The 14,383-nt window shown below is 37.3% G+C and overlaps 1 protein-coding gene across 9 annotated transcripts in view; it reads left to right on the forward strand.

The window, feature by feature from the left end:
- R3HCC1L (R3H domain and coiled-coil containing 1-like) overlaps nt 1-14,383 on the forward strand; it is a 72,161-nt gene that overhangs the window by 23,661 nt on the left and 34,117 nt on the right. For 8 of the 9 annotated variants that reach the window (XM_010833095.1, XM_010833088.1, XM_010833090.1 and 5 more), the window contains one exon: nt 12,726-12,810. The exons of the other annotated variant lie outside the window; for it this stretch is intronic. The gene's annotated coding sequence lies outside the window, so the exon portion shown is untranslated. The remainder of the gene's footprint in view (nt 1-12,725; nt 12,811-14,383) is intronic. 9 annotated transcript variants of the gene reach the window in all.

Genomic DNA, 14,383 nt, shown 5'->3' on the forward strand with positions numbered 1-14,383 from the left:
CTTTCTTGTTAGTTTATCCCTTCCCCCAACATCCCGTTTGCTTAGGGACCCTCCAGGTTGATGAACTATGTCACGTCCACAAATCCTTAGGCGTGGTTAGAGCTGGGACACAGGTAATGGGTGGAGTCCTGTCTCTTTAGGATCCAGTCTGACCTCCCTCCCCCAACCCCGACTTTATCTGAAGAGTTCAGGCCTCAGCCTTTGTCCTGTTTGCAAGTTCAACTGCTAGTAATTTTTCCACTCAGAGCTACTTAGTTTGCCTTGAAAATGGACCGCTTCAAGTTTCTATTTCTTACAATTTTCTATTTTTTAGTCTTTGAAAGTAAAATTTAGTTCAATATTTCAGTGTTTTCCATGGGTCAGACATTGTATTTAACTCTGGAAATATGAAGATGAATGTGGTATAGCAGCAGATCTTAGGGAGCAAAGTTTGATACCTTCAATTTTGATGTTTAATCTGTTGTGTATAAATAAAATCTGCAAACTGGCTTTGTTTCTTTTGAAACAAAAAATAGCATACAATTGATCTTCTTAAGGAGGAGGCAATGGCACCCCACTCCAGTACTCTTGCCTGGAAAATCCCATGGGCGGAGGAGCCTGGTAGGCTGCAGTCCGTGGGGTCGCAAAGAGTCAGACACAACTGAGCAACTTCACTTTCACTTTTCACTTTCATGCATTGGAGAAGGAAATGGCACCCCACTCCAGTGTTCTTGCCTGGAGAATCCCAGGGACGGCGGAGCCTGGTGGGCTGCCGGCTATGGGGTCGCACAGAGTCAGACACGAAGTGACTTAGCAGATCTTCTCAAAGAGCTAGTCCTTGTAGAGAGAAACTTACTATATTTAATCACATACTTTCCTTGTATTCCCCAGATGTTTTTACTCAGCATTTAGTGTGGTGGATATTTTAGAACTCTGTTAGAGAGTTCAAGTCTTTTAAGACTCCAGAGTTACCTAAGGTAGTAACCACTATCCCTGATAGCTGTGGTAAGTTTTATACAGAACAGAGTGGTGGGTGCCAACAGGGTTTTCCTGGTATTAGGAGGGGTGAAGTCTGATTTCCAGAAAAGGGGAAGTTAGTGGTAAACAGCCCACGCTATGTTGAGATTTCAGGGGTTAGGTGGGCAGATATGTATGGAGTCATATTGGTAATTTTACTTCTTGAAGTGATGAAGTTAACAATAAACATGGCATGTTAGCACAATATTAAAGTTAGGCATCTATGATTCAGAAAATTCAGAGTTGTTTTGTTGAGGATATACAATGGGAGACAGTTGTAAGCAGTCAAAACTTGGTTTCAGTTACGGCTCCTCTACTTAGCAGCTAGCTGTGTGACCTAGAGATTTAGTTACCTTATCTGTGAAATGGTAATAATAACTATATATACCTCACGGTGCTGTTAAATGAGATAGTTAGTATATGAGCACTTAGCACAGTGCTTTCCACTCACTGACTTCTTTAGTGCAGGACAGATGCTGCTCAGTGGTTTTAAAAATCCAACATATTGTAAGGTTTTTATAATCTCAGAAATATTCATAGTCTTAGTGCTTTTCAGTATTTCTTGTGATTGGGATGTATGTGTGTGTGTATATATATATGTATATATCTGTAAAAATAGATAATACTTAAAAACATAGAGCATCATTTCTTTAATGGTGGAAGGACATTGTGGTTTTTAAGAATGAACCAAGTACAGGGGACAGGCCTTTAATCTGGCTGTAGTTTGATTTTGGTCTCACCATTAGTTTGCACATAAGGCCTCTTTCTGTAAATATATTTATATCATGTGTCATATATACAAGTTAAGAAGAGTCTATGTTAGTAGGAAAATAGCGAATGAATTGAATTAAAAAGCACATTGGTAAAGAATTCTTAATTTTGACCAAGAATACACATGCTTTTCCTCTATTCACAGTCTCAAGTTAAGCAGAAATGTTTGAATTGATAGTACTTCATGTTAGGAACGTTGGTTTTTAATTCTGATTTCTTACCAGACATTTACTGAATGCCATCCATATGCCAGTTATGGTGTTGTGCTTTGAGGATTTAAAAATGGTAAGGTGTTTCTTACTTTCAAGGAACTCAAGGTATAATTGGAGTCAGACAAACTAATAGTTTGATATGGCAGCAGGGGTTGAAAATACCTAACTTTTCTCAGAAAGTATTCATTGAAATGTACAACATGCAGCAGGCGTTCAGAAATCCTTTAGGGCTGGGTCTCAGAAGGAACAGTCTGAAGCCATCCTTGGCAAGTAGGTCTTCAAATGGCAATGGACTGTCTTGGGTTTGGATTCACTACAGGACAGGCATAGGGTCATCCTAGACACGGTTAGACCAGTTAGACCTCTGAAAGCTTCCTGGTCAGTTTTGCTGACCCACTGGTGTTCCTCTGGCTTTTCAGTTCCAGGGCCCCATTATATCTTTTGGAGCAGCTTTTGAAAAGAAAGGAGAATGGTTAAGGCCTCTAATTTCTACGACATCAACTAATGGATGTAGTTATTCCTAATATTTTTCTTCCCCAGAGGATTATAAGATATTAAATTGGAGGGCATTTAACACTGGTATATTCATTTTGCCATAAGGCAGTTAAGAGCACAAACACTGGAGCTATATTATCTAGATTAGAATCTGGCACGTTCTAGGTCCTTGGCCTTCGATAATATTGTTTAACATCCTGAGCTTCATTTTCTCATCTGTAGAATTTGGTAATGATTTCACATTGTAGGGTTGTTGGGAAGCTTTTAATGAGGGTGTCACTGTTTTGAACATGATCAAGTAAGCTACATAAGATCTGATAAGTGGCCAAAATAGATATCATAAAGTTCATATATTAAAGTTCATAAACTTTGCTCAAATATGAAGCATCTCAGACCCTTACTTACAAGCCTTTTTATTCTTATTCCGTATATAATTTGAGCATGCTGAAATTTACAGTATCCATTAGACTCAAAGAAATAAAAATGCTTAGAGTGGCAAGAAGTGACAGGTGGGGAAGAGATAGGAACAATAAAAATCCTGTAAAAAATTACTGTTTTTGGAACAATAAAAATCCAATAAAGAATCCACATTCTTTCACAATGAAAAGATGTATCACTCAGCAAGTGGCCGGTGTAGCCGTTTGAATAGAGCTGTTTGACTCCTCGTTTGCTTCCAGTTCATGAATCTGTTTACCTTCTGAGTAAGGGCCTCTAAATGAGTGTCTGCTGCTGCTGCTGCTAAGTCACTTCAGTTGTGTCCGACTCTGTGCGACCCCATAGATGGCAGCCCACCAGGCTCCCCCGTCCCTGGGATTCTCCAGGCAAGAACACTGGAGTGGGTTGCCATTTCCTTCTCCAATGCAGGAAAGTGAAAGTGAAGTCGCTCAGTTGTGTCTGACTCCTAGTGACCCCATGGACTGCAGCCTACCAGGCTCCTCCGCCCATGGGATTTTCCAGGCAAGAGTACTGGAGTGGGTTGCCACTGCCTTCTCCGAAATGAGTGTCTACTTGGTTTAAAACCTTTTTTTTCTCTTCAGTTCAGGTATGTTAAAAGAGCAGGCCATGATTCACTAATGTCACAAATTATCGTCTTTATTCTCTTAATTTAAATTCCAGCATACATTTTGTAAACCTGATTTGAATAGAAGTAAGAATAAACCTCCAAGTGAATATAGAAATTATTTTGTTTTCAAGTGTGAAATATGTCCCTGTTTTAACTAGTGCAAGTGCGTTTATAGAAGGATGCATTAAGAAAATTACAGCAGAATCAGTTGTGGTTCATTAACAGACTTCATAGTTTTTAAAGTATGAAACCATTTCTTTGCTGTCCAAGTATAATTTTTCATGTTATTATATTATGAGCAAGTGCCTCTTTGTTGTGTTTGGATCAAGGTTTTTTGGGTTTTTTTAAATGAAGCTTGTTCGCAGAGGGAGAACATTTCTTGGTTTCTTGTTTGTAAAAATGTGCTTGACACTGGAAGTGAAGGAACTTGAAAGTGAGGAAAGATTGGGTATATCCCTTATTTTATTATTTTACTAAAGACTTCTGGCCAGGTGATATAATATTCTAATTTTTTACTCATGTTTTACTTTTTCTTTTGCTCCACAAACAAAATTCCAAATCAGTTGAAACAGAGTATGTTTTCTATCCCTGCTGTGAAAATTTCTGACATTGAATATGCTGTTTTGGAATGGTTTTTCAGTCATTCAGGTGATATTTAGAGTACTTATCTCTGTAAGGTGAGAACACAGATTAAAAAAAAAACCTTTTTTTAGGTTTATTGCATAATGCTTTTGTGTTTAGGGAAAAAATTACTTTTTTGGTTAACTTTACACTTCATGGGGCTTCCCTAGTGGTGCAGTGATAAGGAATCTGCCTGCCAATGCAGGAGATACAGGTTTGATGCCTGGGTCAAGATCTTCTGGAGTAGGAAATGGCAACCCGCTCCAGTTTTCTTGCCTGGGAAACCCCCGTGGACAGAGAGGCCTGGCAGGCTACATACAGTCCATGGGGGCACAGAAGAGTCGGACATGGCTTAGCGACTAAAACAGCTACAAAGGCAGCACTTCATTAAAAGTTTGTAAATGACAATTTACTGCTACATTCACAAGATTATGAAATAACTCCAAAAATGGATGTATGTATATACTGGCCATTGCTAAAGAAGTAGAATTCATTTGTTTGTGTTCCGTAGGTTAAATTGAAGTGACTGAAGAACTGGCATAGGCTTTAATGAATCCTAAACCTTTCTAAGGCAAAAATAACTAAAAAAAGCTGTTGATTATGTAAGTTTAATTTATATATGAAATAGTGAGGCTCAAGATACCTTATCTGTCCTGAGGTAAATATTTGAGCAATTCAGAATATCATGTTCTACTTATGTTTTTAATAGTATAACAAAGCAGGTATTGATAGAATTTCTAATCTTATGATTGCTAACTTTTTTGTTAGAGGATTTAAAAACTATTATAAATATGCCTTTATTACCTTAAACTCCCTATTCCCTGTTTGTATCATTTGTTTCTCCTCTCCTATTGGATCATTCTTCCTCACCTCATTCCAGTTCGGTATCTCTCTCCCCACCTCCAGTGAAACTATCCCAGTGTCACCACCAACCTCTATCCTGCCAAATCCAGTGGGAGAGTCTCAGTTCTTACTACTTGACTTTTCAACATTTAATGCAAATGATTACTCTTCCTTTTTAGAGAATTGCACGCTTCTGTTTTTTTTCCTCCACGTCCTAAGCTTGGCTGCATCTCTTCCTCCTGACCTCTAAAGTTGTAGGTCCCCCATGGTTCAGTTCCCCTGGTCTACTATCTCTGTCACTCCCTGAGCAGTCTTATTCCTGTTCTTGGCTTGAATCTTGATGGTGATGATTTCCAAATTTTTATCTTCAATTCTTATGCCTCCTCTGAGCTTCAGACTTATATTTCCAGTTGCTTCCTTAATAGCTATACAGTGTCCAGCAGGCATTCACATTTAAAGTATCCAAATCACAGCTCTTGATTCCTCTTTTCTTATTTCCTTCCTCTCTTAGTAAATTTAACTGTCATCATCCAGGTTGATCAGACCAAAACTCTTTAGTGGCTCCTCTCTTCCCATCACATCCCATACAACCATATCATCAAGTTTTTGTTGGCTTTGCCTTGAGAATATATCATTAATAACCTTTTCTTGTGACCTCCTCTGTTAGTAACCTATGCTGCATGTCTATTTTTAGACATAGAGATTTTCTTCCTCAATTCCTGTCTCCTATTGTCAGTTCCTCACATTTTTGCTAGAATAATCTTTAGCAAAGGTAAGTCAGATCATGTCATTCTCTTGCTGAAACCTTCCCGTGATTTCCCAACACATTCAAAATAAAGTCTAAACACCTTGTCTTGGCCTGCAGGTCTCTCTGTTCCGGCCCTTCACTGTCTTACTGACTCGTGTGCCTCCTTTCACTCTGCTGTTGCCACACTTGGTTCCTGTTATTCCTGTTTTTCAAATTGGGCCTGCCTCATAACGTTTGCACTTGCTTTTCTTTTTTTCCTGGAATTCTCTTTTCTAGGTAATTTTTGTGACTCTGTAACTCAACTCAAGTATCAGCTCAGGTATTAAATCCTCAAAAGTGTTCTTCCCCACTTTACTATATGGTCTTGCCTTCTAAAATAGCCACACCCCCATCACTCTGTATTCTTGTCCCTCTTCCATCACATTATCACGGTCAAATATTATATATTTAAATGTTTATTTTTTCTCTCTACCATTACCGTATAAGCTCCTTGAGGCCAGACTTTGTTTTGCTTATTGCTGTGTTCCCAGTGTCTAAGATGGGACTTAGCACATACTACATGTTCAGTAAATGTTTGTGAAGTGAATGGGGCCCTAAGTCTCACCTAGGGGTTGGGAGAACATCACCTATTGAGAAATTTCACTTGCCATGATTTAACAGGTAGTATTTATTTGGTGCCAGATACAGTGCTATGAGACAAAAAGACACTAACCCTACACTGAAGGAACTTAATTACTGTTTAGAAGAGAGCCAGACATGCAAATACGTAACTCTAAAGCAATATGATAACTGTTTTAATGAAAGTATTTGTATTATAGTGAGAACTTATGGGTAGGGCTGTAGCATATCAAGGAGTCAGTGATGTAATTATAAAGGAGTTAACCTTTTAGGTGAGATGTGAAGGACATGTAGGAGATTATCAGGCTGTCATCTGACTGAGAAAATAATGCATCTTAAATCACAGAGGTGTGAGAATGCAGCTGGGCATGTTTCTAGTCCTACCAGAGTTGACTCAATTGATGGACTGTAAGTCTGATGTTAGGAGTGGCTGCAGATGGCCCTGGGCAGCTGGGCAGTTTCAGGGTGGCAGTGGAGCCAGATCATGTAGGGCCATGTCTGCTGTGCACGGTACTTCAAAGGATGTGCATGATAAAGAGCCACTGAAGGGTTTGAACAAAGAAATAACCAAATCTGACTTGTATTTTAGAAAATCACAGGAAGCAGTATAGAAATAGAATGAACAGTATAGAAGTAGGTAATTGAAATATCAGAGATAACGACTTCCAGGTTTCTGGCTTGAACTACTAGATTGAGAGCGATACCATTCACCAAACTATTAAATTAGAGCGAGAAAGACAGTGAATCTTTCAGAGGGGATGGCTAGGAGTTAAAAGTATGTAATTATATTTTACTACTCAGAAATCTGTTTGTTTACTTGTGTCACTTAATATATTTTGTATATTACGTTTAATTATAAACGTTCTAAATCTACTCTTAGGATTCTTTTATTCCTTTACAAGATACACATATATGCTACTGAGCTGAAGGATACTGGCATTTCTTAGTTTTGTCTGCTTCTAAGTAGACCAGTGAGAATAAGAATGCTCTTGATAGTCCAGTAAAACAAAGGCAGTTGTTTTATTAATAAGCAAAGAAGTGATTCTAAATCTAGGCCCTTCATAGTTTTAGACATATATGAAAAAATGCTCCCAAATGTGTTGAGGGTAAATTTCACCACATAGGACTGTTGTCCATTCAGTCTTAATTTATGAATAATAAGTAGACTTTACTTCTTTTGAGGCCCTATTTTTTGATCATTATGAAATTTGGGAAATTAAATTGTGCAGAGATAAACTTATCTGTACATTCATGGGTTAGTTGATTCCTTGGTTTGTTATATTCCCTTGCTGAAAGCGAAAAAAATCTGAAATAGACAAGACACAAGAGGAAAAGCAAGACCCTGTTCGTTCTTCTGGCATTAAGGTCCCATTAGAAATAAAATGCAGACCACAAAAGTGAGCCACAAGTGCAACTTTAAATTCTCTAGTAGTTACATTAAAAAATACAAAAATAAACAGAATCACTTTAATGTCTTTTATTTAACCAGTTATATACAAAATAGTATCAAACATATAATCAATATAAGAATATTAATGAGACATTTTACTTTTATTTTCTGTACTAAGTCTTTGAAATCCAGAGACATTTTATAAGCACAACACATCTTAGACTGGCCACTTTTCAAGTGCTCAGTAACATTTGGCTATTGGCTAGTGTATTGGACAATGTAGCCCTAGGTTCTTCTTAGGCCAAAAAATAGAGGTTTCTCAGCATTCTGCAACATTGGTGAAGTTATCTTCCCAACATCAAATATTTTCTGTGCTGTCTTATTATCCTGTGACATATATTGAAGAGGTTGCCCTTTTCTCCATTCATCATTTTCCTACTTATTTTGTCCAATAAAAATCTGTTTGTCAATTTTCATTGCCAAAAACAAACAAAAAAATTTTCATTGCCTTTGCTTTCTCCTACACCAATTTATGGTAATGGCCTGTTATACTAAAGCAACAGCATATCTTTAAGTTTTAGTAATTTTGTTTTTAATTATAAAGATAACTACATTTATTGTAACAAATTTGACCAATTCTGTGCTAAATGTATAAAGAGAAATTCTTAATTCCTTTCTCCTCATGTTCTGCTCTCCCAGATGTAACCACTGTTAACAGTTTAGATAATAGCCTTTCTCCCCTTATAAGGAATGTATATTTTTGAGAAAACTTTGTTAAATGAGAAAATCGGTACTTTGAAAATATATCTTAAAGTGGACCTGTTTAAAATGGTGACTAAAGTTCATAATTATTAATGAAAATAATTGCTAGGGGCAATTTTCTGGCATGAAAACATTTTACCATGTATTTAATAAAATTTAAGTTATAATTGCAGCTGTGCTATTCTTAGAATTAACAAAGAATAAGTATTAGTACTTTGTTGTTACAATTTTTTTCGCTGAAATTGTGTGATAGTCTGATAGCATCCTTTTACTTTGATTTTCTTGGTATTTATCAAATAGATTTGGGCTTCCCCAGTGTCTCAGTGGTAAAGAGTCCACCTGCAGTGCAGGAGATGCGGTTCGATCCCTGTGTCAGGAACATCCCCTGGGAGAAGGAAATGGCAGCACACTCTAGTATTTTTGTCTGGGAAATCCCATGGACAGAGGATACTGGCAGGCTGCAGTCCCTTGGGTCTCAGAGTCGTATGCTGCTGCTACTGCTAAGTCGCTTCAGTCATGTCTGACTCTGTGCGACCCCATAGACGGCAGCCCACCAGGCTCCCCCGTCCCTGGGACTCTCCAGGCAAGAACACTGGAGTGGGTTGCCATTTCCTTCTCCAATGCATGAAAGTGAAAAGGGAAAGTGAAGTCACGAAGTCGTGTCCGACTCTTCGCAACCCCATGGACTGCAGCCCAGCAGGTTCCTCCGTCCATGGGATTCTCCAGGCAAGAACACTGGAGTGGGTTGCCATTTCCTTCTCCACAGAGTCGTATACAACTTAGCAACTAAACAACAGCAACAATCCTATAGATTAGACGAGCTTCAGTTTTACCAAAACTGTTGAGAGTGTTAGCAATTTCTCAAGAGATTTTTCTTAAGCCCTTGACATTTCTTTTCTTGATTTCTGTCCTGTCATCATCCTTGTTAGATTTTTCTCTTCTTCACTTGTTCACTGGTTTGATTTTGCTGCATCTTCATTCCCCAAGGGTTTTGCTCTGAGATGAGTACTCCTTCAATATTATTTTATAGACTTCATGAAATCCTGCATTGTTTTCAGTGTTTGTATTTTCACTTTACAATTGAATTGCATTGTGTTTACTCTGTCTTATTGGATGCTTGCAACATGAGGCCATTAGTGAGTGAGTGAGTGAGTGGTGGGGCAGAGCCAGAGCACCCAGCTGCAATAGATGTTAGTGCCACATAGAGTGGGTTTTATAAGTGGTCAAGGCACTTTTGATTCCTGTGTAAACTTGTAACTTGAAGAACTCAACTGCCTATTTAAATAATAGCTAATTTTTATTGAGACTTTAGAAATGGATTTTATAAGTGATCAAGGCACTTTTGATTCTTGTGTAAACTTGTAACTTAAAGAACTCAACTGCCTATTTAAATAATAGCTAATTTTTATTGAGACTTTTAACATGACTGGCAAATTTCCATGTATGCATCATGTAATTTGTTCAGTGTGTCTGAGAATAAGTCTTCTGTTTTCTTCATTTTATACTTTGAGTAAACAAAGGCTTAAAGTAGTAACTTTTGCCACAATGAAGCTAAGTAATTTGTCTGATATAAGGGCTAGTCAAGCATGGGGCTGGGAACCACAGTCTATACTTGATTGTACTAATGTGTACACGCACACACTTCTGTACGAAAAAAGAAAAAAAAAAAGGATTGTAATTTTCTTGTTTCACTTAGTATTATGTTTTGGATATGAAAACATATCCAAATATGTTTCATTTGGGCTGTGAATAGGCTGTAATTTTAAGAAAACTTCCCTGTTTAGATTTTGCGTACAGTTTTTGTTTATTTTTCATTTTAGTAATGTTGATGTCCTTGGTAACTAAGGGGCTTAGATTTTAATAGCCCTGTGAGAAATGAGTGGAGGTATTGGGCCTGGGAGAGATGAGGTGGAACTGAGCTCACCTCCTAAAGCCTTGATTTCTCAAAGTGTTAACCCTCACTCAAAGGGTAGACTAGGAAAAAAAAAATTTACTTAGGGTTACAGAAAGAAAGTAAGGATGCTTGCCTGTTTTCACCTGGGTTCTGAGTGAGGGGGGAAAGTTTCCTAAGATTGTGTACCTACTATTTTATTCTCATCTGGGTTTGTGTTTTATATTTGTGTTTACTGCATCATTAAGAACACTTCAAACTTAAAAATTAACATTAATGTAGAACCATTCTATAATAGAGAAATGCATGTAGTCTGGCTGTTTGGAGTTCCCATTGGTAAAGCCCCCCTGATGTTGAGCTCAAAATTACAACAACAACAAAAGAAAGCAATACTTTAGACAAAAGGCAGAGACACAGAGACAACAGAATTAAATCCTCAGGAATTTCACAAAGTAGAACTATTAAATAATTGAAATTACTTGCACAGTTCATTTAAAAGTAAATACTACAATTATAGTGAAAGTGAACATCACTCAGTCATGTCTGACTGTTGTGACCCCATGGACTATAAAGTACATGGAATTCTCGGCCAGAATACTGGAATGCGTAGCTGTTCCCTTCGCCAGGGGATCGTCCCAACTCAGGGATCGAACCCAGGTCTCCCACATTGCAGGTGGATTCTTTACCAGCTGAGCTACTAGGGAAGCCCTTAACATTAATAAAATAGAAATATTAAAAATGATTAAAGATAGAAGAAGAAAAACAAAACTATTAAAAACCATAAAGGCCATGGAGATCAGGGCCAGGGTGTGTGATAAATAGCACTTCACAATAAAACTTTAGTCATTAAAAAAAAGCTGATTGGATAGCATGTAATGTTAATAGAGAATGTGAAGAGAAAACTAGTGATACAGAAGACGGGTGCATAGGTACTGCCCTGAATAAATAGAACTGGTAGAATTCAAAAGCATAGTGTTATCCCAGTAGAAAAGCAATTGTAAATACAACCAGAACACTGAGTGGACACCTGAGAAAGCACAACGAGTAAGAGATTGAGAATCATCGGAGAGGAAGGAGAGATCCTTAAAAGCAGTGACAGACTGATGACAGACTTCTGAACAGTAACAGTAGAAGTCAGAATACATTACAGCATGGGAGCAATGTAAAGATATCTTCAGACAATAAATATGTTGTAAAATAAAAGCTTCATACAGTTGTCTCAGAGACATACAATAATGATCAATGTGCAACATTACGGGAAAGGAGATAATCAGACATTATTGCTCTCTGATGTGATGCAGTAGGAAGTTTATAACACCATGTATGCCATATACTTGCTAAACAAGGATTAAATCCCAATTCTATCAAGTCAGTAGGTCAGCCACCATTTTTTAGGAAGTTTAGAGATTATATATAAGAACTTATTAGTGCTAAAGAGTACAAGCAGCAAACTCCAGAATGTGGTAAATTCTAAAAGAACATCTAACCCACTTTCTTTAAGAAATGAATGGCAAGATAGGAAAACAAAAACAGTGTTCACTGATAACACATTGGTAGCTTGAAATTAACCACGATAGGCATATTTACACCACAGAGATCAGCAAATGCCCTAAATCAGGGTTTGATTTATTGCTTATTGATTATCTAGGCTTAAAATGATGGAGCAGTGCTGATAATGCTGACTTACAAAAGTGCTGTGTCTTTAGCTATTTATTGTATTGTGCATAATTCAGAAAACTGGGAATATATTCTTTCATTCAAAAATGATTATCCACTTCAGCAAAGAAGTCACACCACTTACGTTGGTGACATCATTGATGTAAATCATATTACCCAGTACCCCAAACTACACTTGGAAAGCCGGTTGCTAAACATTTACCAGCACAGTGCTGGTCAGGGCATAATCAAATTCAGTGCTTTGGTAGAAAATAGACAATATTGTAAATTTATTATACTGTTATTCAGCTTTCAGAATCATCATGGTAACATATAGGCATTAACTAAGAAAAAAAAGGTTAAGTTTCAAAAGCCATTTGCTGTAGCATAAAATAATTTAAAATTTGAAGCCTTTGATATATGTCTATTGTGGATGACAAATAGAATCATATTTAGAATTTGAAGAACACTTAAAATTAATACAGGCGAATCTGCCTTACAGATAGAAATTCTTTCTCTAATGTTAATCCATTGTCTAGGTTGTATTTAAATTATTCTAGAGGCAGAGCCCATTTACCTGATAATAGTGCTGGAGAATTCTAAAAGTAGAGTTCTTTTTTATCTTGAGGTATACTTTGTTTTCTTTTAATTTTTTCCAGCTAGTTCTGGTAATTGACTTCTGGAGAAACACAGAAGTAGCCAACCTTGTAGACCAACCAGCCGTGTAAAGCAACAATCCTTCAGGTATGAAGGTAGCTGGACTGTCTCCGTTTAGACCTTTTTGGGCAGAGTATACCTTTAGTTTCTGCAACCGCTTGTGTCATGTATTTTCTGGACTCTGTATTTTAGACCATGTTGCCTTTCTAAACATCCACGTCACTGTCTTTTGACTTTTATTGACTTTGTAGATGAAGTAAAAGCCTTTAGACCTTTTTTGTGTGTGTGCCTGTTAATACATTTTATTCTATGTTGCTTGAATTTTTTTTAACCCAAAGCAAGTCTTTGTATTTATTCATTCTTAGTCTTAATATTGTTTTCAACACAGCATTCCCAATTATAGAAATGATATTAAATTATAATTTTATCATTTTTGGTATTTATTAATCCTGTCAATTTTGTATCAGTTGCACATTTGATAAACACAGTGTTTATTGTTTGCATTGAAATTTTTGTTTAAAATGTTGAACTTTAAAAGGTATCAGTAATACAGTTCTCCATTAAATAGCCCTCTCTGAATTTACTTCTGTCTTACCATTACTTTTTGCTATGAGTCTACCTACCAGTTCTTAGTCACCCGTATTTCACTGTCTTACAGTCCATCATGATGTGTTTGTCAGATGCTTGGCTCAACTGAGACTGGGTTACCACACTATGTCTCTGGTGTCCTCTCCAGTGAAATATACTTCAGTACTTCTGTTTTTGAAAAGTAGGCATTTTCAAAAGATCCTGGCATGGTTAAATGTTGAAGTCACATTCTTCCACAAATGGAAAGATAGAAAATCCATGGAGAATGATGAGCTAGATAGTTAAGACATTAGAAGAGAAAAGGGACAGGTGGGTCACTGGGCTAAAAAAGAAAATAGCCTGAGCCATGAAAGTGGAGCTTATTCAGTGAGGAAGTATTCTGATTGGGTGAAATGGTAGGGATCTCTAATAGAGTCAACAGGATTTGTTAGTCTTTCCCTCCTATTACCTTTTTCCTTTGAAAGGTATGTGGTAAAATATTAACATGGTGCTTCTAAGAATCCACCTGCAATGCAGGAGACCTGGGTTCAATCCCTGGGTTGGGAAGATCCCCTGGAGAAGGAAAAGGCTACCTATTCCAGTAGATTGGCCTGCAGAATTCCATGGACTGTACAGTCCATGGGGTTGCAAAAGAGCTGGATGCAACTGAGTGACTTTCACTTTCACTTTTCTGAGTGTGTATGGGTGTTTCTTTGCTATGTGTAGGATCTTCTTATTCTCTTTGCTCTGGACAAACTAGTACATACTTCAGAGTATTATTTTGAGGATTGAAAGAATAACTCACTGTGAAATTGTCTAGTACATTCCTCTGTATTTTGTAGATAGTAGATAAAGTTATATTTAACCTTTGTTAAATTTTTCCGCTTGTTAAATTCCATTGGCCAGCCATAGTAGAGCTTGTCAAGGAGTTAACCAGTAGGTTGTCTCATCATATTCCTTGACCTCCACCTTCCTTTATTGTACCCAGACCGATTTATTTGCTACTGGAAGGAAGAAAAATATATAGTAGGTCACTTGGTTAAATAGTGTTAATAGAATGATGACTTTCTCTTTCCCACAACCTATTTCTTTC

The sequence above is a fragment of the Bison bison genome, unplaced genomic scaffold (assembly GCF_000754665.1).
Source record: "Bison bison bison isolate TAMUID 2011002044 unplaced genomic scaffold, Bison_UMD1.0 scf7180017862979, whole genome shotgun sequence".
NCBI lineage: Eukaryota > Metazoa > Chordata > Mammalia > Artiodactyla > Bovidae > Bison > Bison bison.